Here is a 16364-nt window from a genome sequence, read left to right on the forward strand (position 1 = left end):
AAGAAATACACTGAAACCCAGTAACACAGACACACACTTCCACCAAGTAACAAAGACATACACTGATACCCAGTAACACAGACACACACTTACACCATGTAACAAAGACATACACTGACACCAATTCACAAAGACACACACTGACACCCAGTTACAAAGACATACACTGACACCAAGTCACAAAGACATACACTGATACCCAGTAACACAGAAGCACACTTACACCAAGTAACACAGACATACACTGACACCAAGTAACAAAGAAATACACTGATCCCCAGTTACACAGACACACACTTACACCAAGTAACAAAGACGTACACTGATACCCAGTAACACAGACACACACTTACACCATGTAACAAAGACATACACTGACACCAAGTCACAAAGACACACACTGACACCCAGTTACAAAGACATACACTGACACCAAGTCACAAAGACATACTCTGATACCCAGTAACACAGAAGCACACTTACACCAAGTAACACAGACATACACTGACACCAAGTAACAAAGAAATACACTGATACCCAGTAACACAGACACACACTTCCACCAAGTAACAAAGACAGACACTGATACCCTGTAACACAGACACACACTTACACCAATTAACAAAGACATACACTGACACCCAGTAACAAAGACATACACTTACACCAAGTCACAAAGACACACACTTACACCAAGTAACACAGACACACACTGACACCCAGTAACACAGACACACACTGACACCAAGTGACAAAGACTTACTCTGATACCCAGTAACACAGGCACACACTTACACCAAGTAACACAGACATACACTGACACCAAGTAACAAAGACATACACTGACACCAAGTCACAAAGACATACACTGATACCCAGTAACACAGACACACACATACACCAAGTAACACAGACATACACTGACACCAAGTAACAAAGATATACACTGACACCAAGTAACAAAGACAGACACTGATACCCAGTAACACTGACACACACTTACACCAAGTAACAAAGACATACACTGACACCCAGTAACAAAGACATACACTGACACCCGGTAACACAGACACACACTGACACCCGGTAACACAGACACACACTGACACCAAGTAACACAGACATACACTTACACCAAGTAACAAAGACAGACACTGATACCCAGTAACACAGACACACACTTACACCAAGTAACAAAGACATACACTGACACCCAGTAACAAAGACATACACTGACACCCGGTAACACAGACACACACGGACACCAAGTAACAAGGACACACACATACACCAAGTAACACAGACACACACTGACACCCTGTAACACAAACAAACACACTGAAAGCAAGTAACACAGACATACACACACTGACACCAAGTAACAAAGACATACACTGATACCCAGTAACACAGGCACACACTGTGGGGAGGGGGGCACTTATCGCGCAGTGGTTAGCACCGCAGCCTCACACCTCCAGGGACCCGGGTACGATTCTGGGTACTGCCTGTGCGGAGTTTGCAAGTTCTCCCTGTGTCTGCGTGGGTTTCCTCCGGGTGCTCCGGTTTCCTCCCACATGCCAAAGGCTTGCAGTTTGATAGGTTAATTGGCCATTATAAATTGCCCCTAGTATAGGTAGGTGGTAGGGAAATATATAGGGACTGGTGGGGATGTGATAGAAATACGGGATTCGTGTAGGATTAGTATAAATGGGTGGTTGATGGTTGGCACAGACTCGATGGGCCGAAGGGCCTGTTTAAGTGCTTTATCTCTAAACTAAACTAAATACTGACACCGAGTATCACAGACACACATTGACTCCCAGTAACACAAACAAACACACACTGACACCCAGTAACAAAGAGAACCACTTATACACAATAACAAAGACATACACTGACACCCAGTAACAAAGACATACACTTACACGAAGTATTTTGACATACACTGACACCAAGTAACAAAGACAGACACTGATACCTAGTAACACAGACACACACTTACACCAAGCAACATAGACGTACACTGACACCAAGTCACAAAGACACACTCTGACAACAAGTAACAAAGACATACACTGACACCAAGTCACAAAGACATACACTGATACCCAGTAACACAGACACACACATACACCAAGTAACACAAACATACACTGACACCAAGTAACAAAGATATACACTGACACCCAGTAACACAGACACAGACGGACACCAAGTAACAAAGACACACACTTACACCAAGTAACACAGACACACACTGACACCCAGGAACACAGATACACACTGACACCCAGTAACACAGAGAAACACTAACACAAAGTAACAAAGAAAGACACTGATACCCAGTAACACAGACACAAACTTACACCAAGTCAAAAAGACATGCACTGACACCCAGTAACAAAGACACACACTGACACCAAGTAACAAAGACATACACTGATACCCATTAACACAGACACACACTTACACCAAGTAACAAAGACATCCACTGATACCCAGTAACACAGACACACACTTACACCAAGTAACAAAGACATACACTGATACCCAGTAACAGAGGCACACACTGGGGGGGAATGGGGGGCTGTGGCCACATTGGCACAGTGGTTAGCACGGCAGCCTCACCGCTCCAGGGACCCGGGTTCGATTCAGGGTACTGCCTGTGCGGAGTTTGCAAGTTCTCCCTGTGTCTGCCTGGGTTTCCTCCGGGTGCTCCGGTTTCCTCCCACATGCCAAAGACTTGCAGGTTGATAGGTTAATTGGCCATTATAAATTGCCCCTAGTATAGGTAGGTGGTAGGGAAATATATAGGGACAGGTGGGGATGTGATAGAAATACGAGATTAGTGTAGGATTAGTATAAATGGGTGGTTGATGGTCGGCACAGACTCGGTGGGCCGAAGGGCCTGTTTCAGTGCTGTATCTCTGAACTAAACTAAATACTGACACCTAGTGTCACAGACACACACTGACAGCCAGTAACACAAACAAACACACACTGAAACCCACGAACACAGAGAACCACTGATACACAGTAACAAAGACATACACATACACCAAGTAACACAGACACACACTGACACCAATTAACAAAGACACACACTTACACCATGTAACAAAGACACACACTTACACCAACTAACACAGACATACACTGACACCCAGGAACACAGATACACACTGACACCCAGTAACACAGAGAAACACGAACACAAAGTAACAAAGAAAGACACTGATACCCAGTAACACAGACACAAACTTACACCAAGTCACAAAGACATGCACTGACACCCAGTAACAAAGACACACACTGACACCAACTAACAAAGACATACACTGATACACAGTAACACAGACACACACTTACACCAAGTAACAAAGACATACACTGACACCGAGTATCAAAGACATAAACTGACACCCCGGAACACAGACACACAAGGACACCAAGTAACAAAGACAAAGACTTATACCAAGTAACACAGACACACACTGGCACCCAGTAACAAAGACATACACTTACACCAAGTAACAAAGACATACACTGATACCCAGTAACACAGACACACACTTACACCATGTAACAAAGACATACACTGACACCAAGTAACAAAGACATGCACTGATACCCAGTAACACAGACACACACTTACACCAAGTAACAAAGACAGACACTGATACCCAGTAACACAGACACACACTTACACATAGTAACAAAGACATACACTGACACCAAGTAACAAAGACATAAACTGACACCCAGTAACACAGACACACACGGACACCAAGTAACAAAAACACACACTTACACCAAGTAACACAGACACACACTGACACCCAGTAACACAGACACACACTGACACCCAGTAACACAGACACACACTTACACCAAGTAACAAAGACATACACTGACACCAAGTAACAAAGACATACATTTACACCAAGTAACAAAGACATACACTGACACCAAGTAACAAAGACATACACTGATACCCAGTAACACAGACACACACTTACACCAAGTAACAAAGACATCCACTGATACCCAGTATCACAGACACACACTGACACCCAGTAATACAAACAAACACACACTGACACCCAGTAACACAGAGAACCACTGATACACAGTAACAAAGACATACACTGACACCATGTAACACAGACACACACTGACACCCAGTAACAAACACATACACTGACACCAAGTAACAAAGACACACTCTTACACCAAGTAACACAGACATACACTGACACCCAGGAACACAGATACACACTGACACCCAGTAACACAGAGAAACACTTACACAAAGTTACAAAGAAAGACACTGATACCCAGTAACACAGACACAAACTTACACCAAGTCACAAAGACATGCACTGACACCCAGTAACAAAGACACACACTGACACCAAGTAACAAAGACATACACTGATACACAGTAACACAGACACACACTTACACCAAGTAACAAAGACATACACTGACACCAATTAACAACGACATACACTGATACCCAGTAACACAGACACACACTTACACCAAGTAACAAAGACATACACTGACACCAAGTAACAAAGACATCCACTTACACCAAGTAAAAAAGACATACACTGACACCAAGTAACAAAGACATACACTGATACCCAGTAACACAGACACACACTTACAGCAAGTAGCAAAGACTTACACTGATACCCAGTTACACTGACACACACTTACACCAAGTAACACAGACACACACAGACATCAAGTAACAAAGACATACACCGATACCCAGTAACACAGACACACACTTACACCAAGTAACAAAGACAAACACTGACACCAAGTAACAAAGACATACACTTACACCAAGTAACAAAGACATACACTGACACCAAGTAACAAAGACATACACTTACACCAAGTAACAAATACATACACTGACACCAAGTAACAAAGACATACACTGATTCCCAGTGACACAGACACACACTTACACCAAGTAACAAAGACATCCACTGATACCCAGTAACACAGACACACACTTACACCAAGTAACACAGACATTCACTGACACCAAGTAACAAAGACATACACTGATACCCAGTGACAGAGGCACACACTGGGGGGAATGGGGGGCGGTGGCCACATTGACGCAGTGCTTCGCACGGCAGCCTCACAGCTCCAGGGACACGGGTTCGATTCTGGGTACTGCCTGTGCGGAGTTTGCAAGTTCTCCCTGTGACTGCCTGGGTTTCCTCCGGGTGCTCCCGTTTCCTCCCACATGCCAAAGACTTGCAGGTTGATAGGTTAATTGGCCATTATAAATTGCCCCTAGTATAGGTAGGTGGTAGGGAAATATATAGGGACAGGTGGGGATGTGATAGAAATACGGGATTAGTGTGGGATTAGTATAAATGGGTGGTTGATGGTCGGCACAGACTCGGTGGGCCGAAGGGCCTGTTTCAGTGCTGTATCTCTGAACTAAACTAAATACTGACACCTAGTGTCACAGACACACACTGACAGCCAGTAACACAAACAAACACACACTGAAACCCACGAACACAGAGAACCACTGATACACAGTAACAAAGACATACACATACACCAAGTAACACAGACACACACTGACACCAATTAACAAAGACACACACTTACACCATGTAACAAAGACACACACTTACACCAACTAACACAGACATACACTGACACCCAGGAACACAGATACACACTGACACCCAGTAACACAGAGAAACACGAACACAAAGTAACAAAGAAAGACACTGATACCCAGTAACACAGACACAAACTTACACCAAGTCACAAAGACATGCACTGACACCCAGTAACAAAGACACACACTGACACCAACTAACAAAGACATACACTGATACACAGTAACACAGACACGCACTTACACCAAGTAACAAAGACATACACTGACACCGAGTATCAAAGACATAAACTGACACCCCGGAACACAGACACACAAGGACACCAAGTAACAAAGACAAAGACTTATACCAAGTAACACAGACACACACTGGCACCCAGTAACAAAGACATACACTTACACCAAGTAACAAAGACATACACTGATACCCAGTAACACAGACACACACTTACACCATGTAACAAAGACATACACTGACACCAAGTAACAAAGACATGCACTGATACCCAGTAACACAGACACACACTTACACCAAGTAACAAAGACAGACACTGATACCCAGTAACACAGACACACACTTACACATAGTAACAAAGACATACACTGACACCAAGTAACAAAGACATAAACTGACACCCAGTAACACAGACACACACGGACACCAAGTAACAAAAACACACACTTACACCAAGTAACACAGACACACACTGACACCCAGTAACACAGACACACACTGACACCCAGTAACACAGACACACACTTACACCAAGTAACAAAGACATACACTGACACCAAGTAACAAAGACATACATTTACACCAAGTAACAAAGACATACACTGACACCAAGTAACAAAGACATACACTGATACCCAGTAACACAGACACACACTTACACCAAGTAACAAAGACATCCACTGATACCCAGTATCACAGACACACACTGACACCCAGTAATACAAACAAACACACACTGACACCCAGTAACACAGAGAACCACTGATACACAGTAACAAAGACATACACTGACACCATGTAACACAGACACACACTGACACCCAGTAACAAACACATACACTGACACCAAGTAACAAAGACACACTCTTACACCAAGTAACACAGACATACACTGACACCCAGGAACACAGATACACACTGACACCCAGTAACACAGAGAAACACTTACACAAAGTAAGAAAGAAAGACACTGATACCCAGTAACACAGACACAAACTTACACCAAGTCACAAAGACATGCACTGACACCCAGTAACAAAGACACACACTGACACCAAGTAACAAAGACATACACTGATACACAGTAACACAGACACACACTTACACCAAGTAACAAAGACATACACTGACACCAATTAACAACGACATACACTGATACCCAGTAACACAGACACACACTTACACCAAGTAACAAAGACATACACTGACACCAAGTAACAAAGACATCCACTTACACCAAGTAAAAAAGACATACACTGACACCAAGTAACAAAGACATACACTGATACCCAGTAACACAGACACACACTTACAGCAAGTAGCAAAGACTTACACTGATACCCAGTTACACTGACACACACTTACACCAAGTAACACAGACACACACAGACATCAAGTAACAAAGACATACACCGATACCCAGTAACACAGACACACACTTACACCAAGTAACAAAGACAAACACTGACACCAAGTAACAAAGACATACACTTACACCAAGTAACAAAGACATACACTGACACCAAGTAACAAAGACATACACTTACACCAAGTAACAAATACATACACTGACACCAAGTAACAAAGACATACACTGATTCCCAGTGACACAGACACACACTTACACCAAGTAACACAGACATTCACTGACACCAAGTAACAAAGACATACACTGATACCCAGTGACAGAGGCACACACTGGGGGGAATGGGGGGCGGTGGCCACATTGACGCAGTGCTTCGCACGGCAGCCTCACAGCTCCAGGGACACGGGTTCGATTCTGGGTACTGCCTGTGCGGAGTTTGCAAGTTCTCCCTGTGTCTGCCTGGGTTTCCTCCGGGTGCTCCCGTTTCCTCCCACATGCCAAAGACTTGCAGGTTGATAGGTTAATTGGCCATTATAAATTGCCCCTAGTATAGGTAGGTGGTAGGGAAATATATAGGGACAGGTGGGGATGTGATAGAAATACGGGATTAGTGTGGGATTAGTATAAATGGGTGGTTGATGGTCGGCACAGACTCGGTGGGCCGAAGGGCCTGTTTAATTGCTTTATCTCGAAACTAAACTAAATACTGACACCTAGTGTCACAGACACACACTGACACCCAGTAATACAAACAAACACCCAGTAACACAGAGAACCACTGATACACAGTAACAAAGACATACACTGACACCAAGTAACACAGACACACACTGACACCAAGTAACAAAGACACACACTTACACCAAGTAACACAGACATACACTGACACCCAGGAACACAGATACACACTGACACCCAGTAACACAGAGAAACACTTACACAAAGTAACAAAGAAAGACACTGACACCCAGTAACAAAGACACAAACTTACACCAAGTCACAAAGGCATACACTGATACACAGTAACACAGACACACACTTACACCAAGTAACAAAGACAGACACTGACACAGAGTATCAAAGACATAAACTGACACCCCGGAACACAGACACACACGGACACCAAGTAACAAAGACATAGACTTACACCAAGTAACAAAGACACACACTGGCACCCAGGAACACAGACACACACTTACACCAAGTAACAAAGACATACAATGACACCAAGTAACAAAGACATACACTTACACCAATTAACAAAGACATACACTGACACCAAGTAACACAGACACACACTGTCACCCAGTAACACAGACACACACTTACACCAAGTAACAAAGACATACAATGACACCAAGTAACAAAGACATACACTTACACCAATTAACAAAGACATACACTGACACCAAGTAACAAAGAGATACACTGATACCCAGTAACACAGACACGCACTTACACCAAGTAACAAAGACATTCACTGTTACCCAGTAACACAGACACACACTTACACCAAGTAACACATACATACACTGACACCAAGTAACAAAGACATACACTGATACCCTGTAACACAGACACACACTTACACCAAGTAACAAAGACAGACACTGATACCCAGTAACACAGACACACACTTACTCCTAGTAACAAAGACATACACTGACACCAAGTAACAAAGACGTAAACTGACACCCAGTAACACAGACACACACGGACACCAAGTAACAAAAACACACACTTACACCAAGTAACACAGACACACACTGACACCCAGTAACACAGACACACACTTACACCAAGTAACAAAGACACACACTGACACCAAGTAACAAAGACATACACTTACACCAAGTAACAAAGACATACACTGACACCAAGTAACAAAGACATACACTGATACCCAGTAACACAGACACACACTTACACCAAGTAACATAGACATCCACTGATACCCAGTAACACAGACACACAATGACACCCAGTAATACAAACAAACACACACTGACACCCAGTAACACAGAGAACCACTGATACACAGTAACAAAGACATACACTGACACCAAGTAACACAGACACACACTGACACCCAGTAACAAAGACATACACTGACACCAAGTAACAAAGACACACACTTACACCAATTAACACAGACATACACTGACACCCAGGAACACAGATACACACTGACACCCAGTAACACAGAGAAACACTTACACAAAGTAACAAAGAAAGACACTGATACCCAGTAACACAGACACACACTTACACCAAGTCACAAAGACATGCACTGACACCCAGTAACAAAGACACACACTGTCACCGAGTAACAAAGACATACACTGATACACAGTAACACAGACACACACTTACACCAAGTAACAAAGACATACACTGACACCAATTAACAACGACATACACTGATACCCAGTAACACAGACACACACTTACACCAAGTAACAAAGACAAACACTGACACCAAGTAACAAAGGCATACACTGATACCCAGTAACACAGACACACAATTACACCACGCAACAAAGACATACAAAGATACCCAGTAACCAAGAAATACACTTACACCAAGTAACACAGACATACACTGACACCAAGTAACAAAGACATACATTTACACCAAGTAACAAAGACATACACTGACACCAAGTAACAAAGACATACACTGATACCCAGTAACACAGACACACACTTACACCAAGTAACAAAGACATCCACTGATACCCAGTATCACAGACACACACTGACACCCAGTAATACAAACAAACACACACTGACACCCAGTAACACAGAGAACCACTGATACACAGTAACAAAGACATACACTGACACCATGTAACACAGACACACACTGACACCCAGTAACAAACACATACACTGACACCAAGTAACAAAGACACACTCTTACACCAAGTAACACAGACATACACTGACACCCAGGAACACAGATACACACTGACACCCAGTAACACAGAGAAACACTTACACAAAGTTACAAAGAAAGACACTGATACCCAGTAACACAGACACAAACTTACACCAAGTCACAAAGACATGCACTGACACCCAGTAACAAAGACACACACTGACACCAAGTAACAAAGACATACACTGATACACAGTAACACAGACACACACTTACACCAAGTAACAAAGACATACACTGACACCAATTAACAACGACATACACTGATACCCAGTAACACAGACACACACTTACACCAAGTAACAAAGACATACACTGACACCAAGTAACAAAGACATCCACTTACACCAAGTAAAAAAGACATACACTGACACCAAGTAACAAAGACATACACTGATACCCAGTAACACAGACACACACTTACAGCAAGTAGCAAAGACTTACACTGATACCCAGTTACACTGACACACACTTACACCAAGTAACACAGACACACACAGACATCAAGTAACAAAGACATACACCGATACCCAGTAACACAGACACACACTTACACCAAGTAACAAAGACAAACACTGACACCAAGTAACAAAGACATACACTTACACCAAGTAACAAAGACATACACTGACACCAAGTAACAAAGACATACACTTACACCAAGTAACAAATACATACACTGACACCAAGTAACAAAGACATACACTGATTCCCAGTGACACAGACACACACTTACACCAAGTAACAAAGACATCCACTGATACCCAGTAACACAGACACACACTTACACCAAGTAACACAGACATTCACTGACACCAAGTAACAAAGACATACACTGATACCCAGTGACAGAGGCACACACTGGGGGGAATGGGGGGCGGTGGCCACATTGACGCAGTGCTTCGCACGGCAGCCTCACAGCTCCAGGGACACGGGTTCGATTCTGGGTACTGCCTGTGCGGAGTTTGCAAGTTCTCCCTGTGACTGCCTGGGTTTCCTCCGGGTGCTCCCGTTTCCTCCCACATGCCAAAGACTTGCAGGTTGATAGGTTAATTGGCCATTATAAATTGCCCCTAGTATAGGTAGGTGGTAGGGAAATATATAGGGACAGGTGGGGATGTGATAGAAATACGGGATTAGTGTGGGATTAGTATAAATGGGTGGTTGATGGTCGGCACAGACTCGGTGGGCCGAAGGGCCTGTTTCAGTGCTGTATCTCTGAACTAAACTAAATACTGACACCTAGTGTCACAGACACACACTGACAGCCAGTAACACAAACAAACACACACTGAAACCCACGAACACAGAGAACCACTGATACACAGTAACAAAGACATACACATACACCAAGTAACACAGACACACACTGACACCAATTAACAAAGACACACACTTACACCATGTAACAAAGACACACACTTACACCAACTAACACAGACATACACTGACACCCAGGAACACAGATACACACTGACACCCAGTAACACAGAGAAACACGAACACAAAGTAACAAAGAAAGACACTGATACCCAGTAACACAGACACAAACTTACACCAAGTCACAAAGACATGCACTGACACCCAGTAACAAAGACACACACTGACACCAACTAACAAAGACATACACTGATACACAGTAACACAGACACGCACTTACACCAAGTAACAAAGACATACACTGACACCGAGTATCAAAGACATAAACTGACACCCCGGAACACAGACACACAAGGACACCAAGTAACAAAGACAAAGACTTATACCAAGTAACACAGACACACACTGGCACCCAGTAACAAAGACATACACTTACACCAAGTAACAAAGACATACACTGATACCCAGTAACACAGACACACACTTACACCATGTAACAAAGACATACACTGACACCAAGTAACAAAGACATGCACTGATACCCAGTAACACAGACACACACTTACACCAAGTAACAAAGACAGACACTGATACCCAGTAACACAGACACACACTTACACATAGTAACAAAGACATACACTGACACCAAGTAACAAAGACATAAACTGACACCCAGTAACACAGACACACACGGACACCAAGTAACAAAAACACACACTTACACCAAGTAACACAGACACACACTGACACCCAGTAACACAGACACACACTGACACCCAGTAACACAGACACACACTTACACCAAGTAACAAAGACATACACTGACACCAAGTAACAAAGACATACATTTACACCAAGTAACAAAGACATACACTGACACCAAGTAACAAAGACATACACTGATACCCAGTAACACAGACACACACTTACACCAAGTAACAAAGACATCCACTGATACCCAGTATCACAGACACACACTGACACCCAGTAATACAAACAAACACACACTGACACCCAGTAACACAGAGAACCACTGATACACAGTAACAAAGACATACACTGACACCATGTAACACAGACACACACTGACACCCAGTAACAAACACATACACTGACACCAAGTAACAAAGACACACTCTTACACCAAGTAACACAGACATACACTGACACCCAGGAACACAGATACACACTGACACCCAGTAACACAGAGAAACACTTACACAAAGTAAGAAAGAAAGACACTGATACCCAGTAACACAGACACAAACTTACACCAAGTCACAAAGACATGCACTGACACCCAGTAACAAAGACACACACTGACACCAAGTAACAAAGACATACACTGATACACAGTAACACAGACACACACTTACACCAAGTAACAAAGACATACACTGACACCAATTAACAACGACATACACTGATACCCAGTAACACAGACACACACTTACACCAAGTAACAAAGACATACACTGACACCAAGTAACAAAGACATCCACTTACACCAAGTAAAAAAGACATACACTGACACCAAGTAACAAAGACATACACTGATACCCAGTAACACAGACACACACTTACAGCAAGTAGCAAAGACTTACACTGATACCCAGTTACACTGACACACACTTACACCAAGTAACACAGACACACACAGACATCAAGTAACAAAGACATACACCGATACCCAGTAACACAGACACACACTTACACCAAGTAACAAAGACAAACACTGACACCAAGTAACAAAGACATACACTTACACCAAGTAACAAAGACATACACTGACACCAAGTAACAAAGACATACACTTACACCAAGTAACAAATACATACACTGACACCAAGTAACAAAGACATACACTGATTCCCAGTGACACAGACACACACTTACACCAAGTAACACAGACATTCACTGACACCAAGTAACAAAGACATACACTGATACCCAGTGACAGAGGCACACACTGGGGGGAATGGGGGGCGGTGGCCACATTGACGCAGTGCTTCGCACGGCAGCCTCACAGCTCCAGGGACACGGGTTCGATTCTGGGTACTGCCTGTGCGGAGTTTGCAAGTTCTCCCTGTGTCTGCCTGGGTTTCCTCCGGGTGCTCCCGTTTCCTCCCACATGCCAAAGACTTGCAGGTTGATAGGTTAATTGGCCATTATAAATTGCCCCTAGTATAGGTAGGTGGTAGGGAAATATATAGGGACAGGTGGGGATGTGATAGAAATACGGGATTAGTGTGGGATTAGTATAAATGGGTGGTTGATGGTCGGCACAGACTCGGTGGGCCGAAGGGCCTGTTTAATTGCTTTATCTCGAAACTAAACTAAATACTGACACCTAGTGTCACAGACACACACTGACACCCAGTAATACAAACAAACACCCAGTAACACAGAGAACCACTGATACACAGTAACAAAGACATACACTGACACCAAGTAACACAGACACACACTGACACCAAGTAACAAAGACACACACTTACACCAAGTAACACAGACATACACTGACACCCAGGAACACAGATACACACTGACACCCAGTAACACAGAGAAACACTTACACAAAGTAACAAAGAAAGACACTGACACCCAGTAACAAAGACACAAACTTACACCAAGTCACAAAGGCATACACTGATACACAGTAACACAGACACACACTTACACCAAGTAACAAAGACAGACACTGACACAGAGTATCAAAGACATAAACTGACACCCCGGAACACAGACACACACGGACACCAAGTAACAAAGACATAGACTTACACCAAGTAACAAAGACACACACTGGCACCCAGGAACACAGACACACACTTACACCAAGTAACAAAGACATACAATGACACCAAGTAACAAAGACATACACTTACACCAATTAACAAAGACATACACTGACACCAAGTAACACAGACACACACTGTCACCCAGTAACACAGACACACACTTACACCAAGTAACAAAGACATACAATGACACCAAGTAACAAAGACATACACTTACACCAATTAACAAAGACATACACTGACACCAAGTAACAAAGAGATACACTGATACCCAGTAACACAGACACGCACTTACACCAAGTAACAAAGACATTCACTGTTACCCAGTAACACAGACACACACTTACACCAAGTAACACATACATACACTGACACCAAGTAACAAAGACATACACTGATACCCTGTAACACAGACACACACTTACACCAAGTAACAAAGACAGACACTGATACCCAGTAACACAGACACACACTTACTCCTAGTAACAAAGACATACACTGACACCAAGTAACAAAGACGTAAACTGACACCCAGTAACACAGACACACACGGACACCAAGTAACAAAAACACACACTTACACCAAGTAACACAGACACACACTGACACCCAGTAACACAGACACACACTTACACCAAGTAACAAAGACACACACTGACACCAAGTAACAAAGACATACACTTACACCAAGTAACAAAGACATACACTGACACCAAGTAACAAAGACATACACTGATACCCAGTAACACAGACACACACTTACACCAAGTAACATAGACATCCACTGATACCCAGTAACACAGACACACAATGACACCCAGTAATACAAACAAACACACACTGACACCCAGTAACACAGAGAACCACTGATACACAGTAACAAAGACATACACTGACACCAAGTAACACAGACACACACTGACACCCAGTAACAAAGACATACACTGACACCAAGTAACAAAGACACACACTTACACCAATTAACACAGACATACACTGACACCCAGGAACACAGATACACACTGACACCCAGTAACACAGAGAAACACTTACACAAAGTAACAAAGAAAGACACTGATACCCAGTAACACAGACACACACTTACACCAAGTCACAAAGACATGCACTGACACCCAGTAACAAAGACACACACTGTCACCGAGTAACAAAGACATACACTGATACACAGTAACACAGACACACACTTACACCAAGTAACAAAGACATACACTGACACCAATTAACAACGACATACACTGATACCCAGTAACACAGACACACACTTACACCAAGTAACAAAGACAAACACTGACACCAAGTAACAAAGGCATACACTGATACCCAGTAACACAGACACACAATTACACCACGCAACAAAGACATACAAAGATACCCAGTAACCAAGAAATACACTTACACCAAGTAACACAGACATACGCTGACACCAAGTAACAAAGACATCCACTTACACCAAGTAACAAAGACACACATTGATACCCAGTAACAAAGACATACATTGATACACAGTAACACAGACACGCACTGACACCCAGTAACAAGGACATACACTGACACCCTGTAACACAGACACGCACTGACACCCAGTAACAAAGACATACACTGACACCAAGTCACAAAGACATGCCGTGACACCAAGTAGCAAAGCCATAGACTGATACTAAGTAGCACAAACACACACTTACACTAAGTAACAAAGACATACACTGATACCCAGTAACACAGACACACACTGACACCCAGTATAAAAGACATACACTGACACCAAGTCACAAAGACATACACTGACACCAAGTAACACAGACATACACTGATACCCAGTAACACAGACAGACACTTACACCCAGTAACCAAGACAGACACTGATACCCAGTAACACAGACACACCCTTAAACCAAGTCACAATGACATACACTGACACCCAGTAACAAAGACATACACTGATACCCTGTAACACA

This window comes from Heterodontus francisci, unplaced genomic scaffold (genome assembly GCF_036365525.1).
Source record: "Heterodontus francisci isolate sHetFra1 unplaced genomic scaffold, sHetFra1.hap1 HAP1_SCAFFOLD_54, whole genome shotgun sequence".
Lineage (NCBI taxonomy): Eukaryota > Metazoa > Chordata > Chondrichthyes > Heterodontiformes > Heterodontidae > Heterodontus > Heterodontus francisci.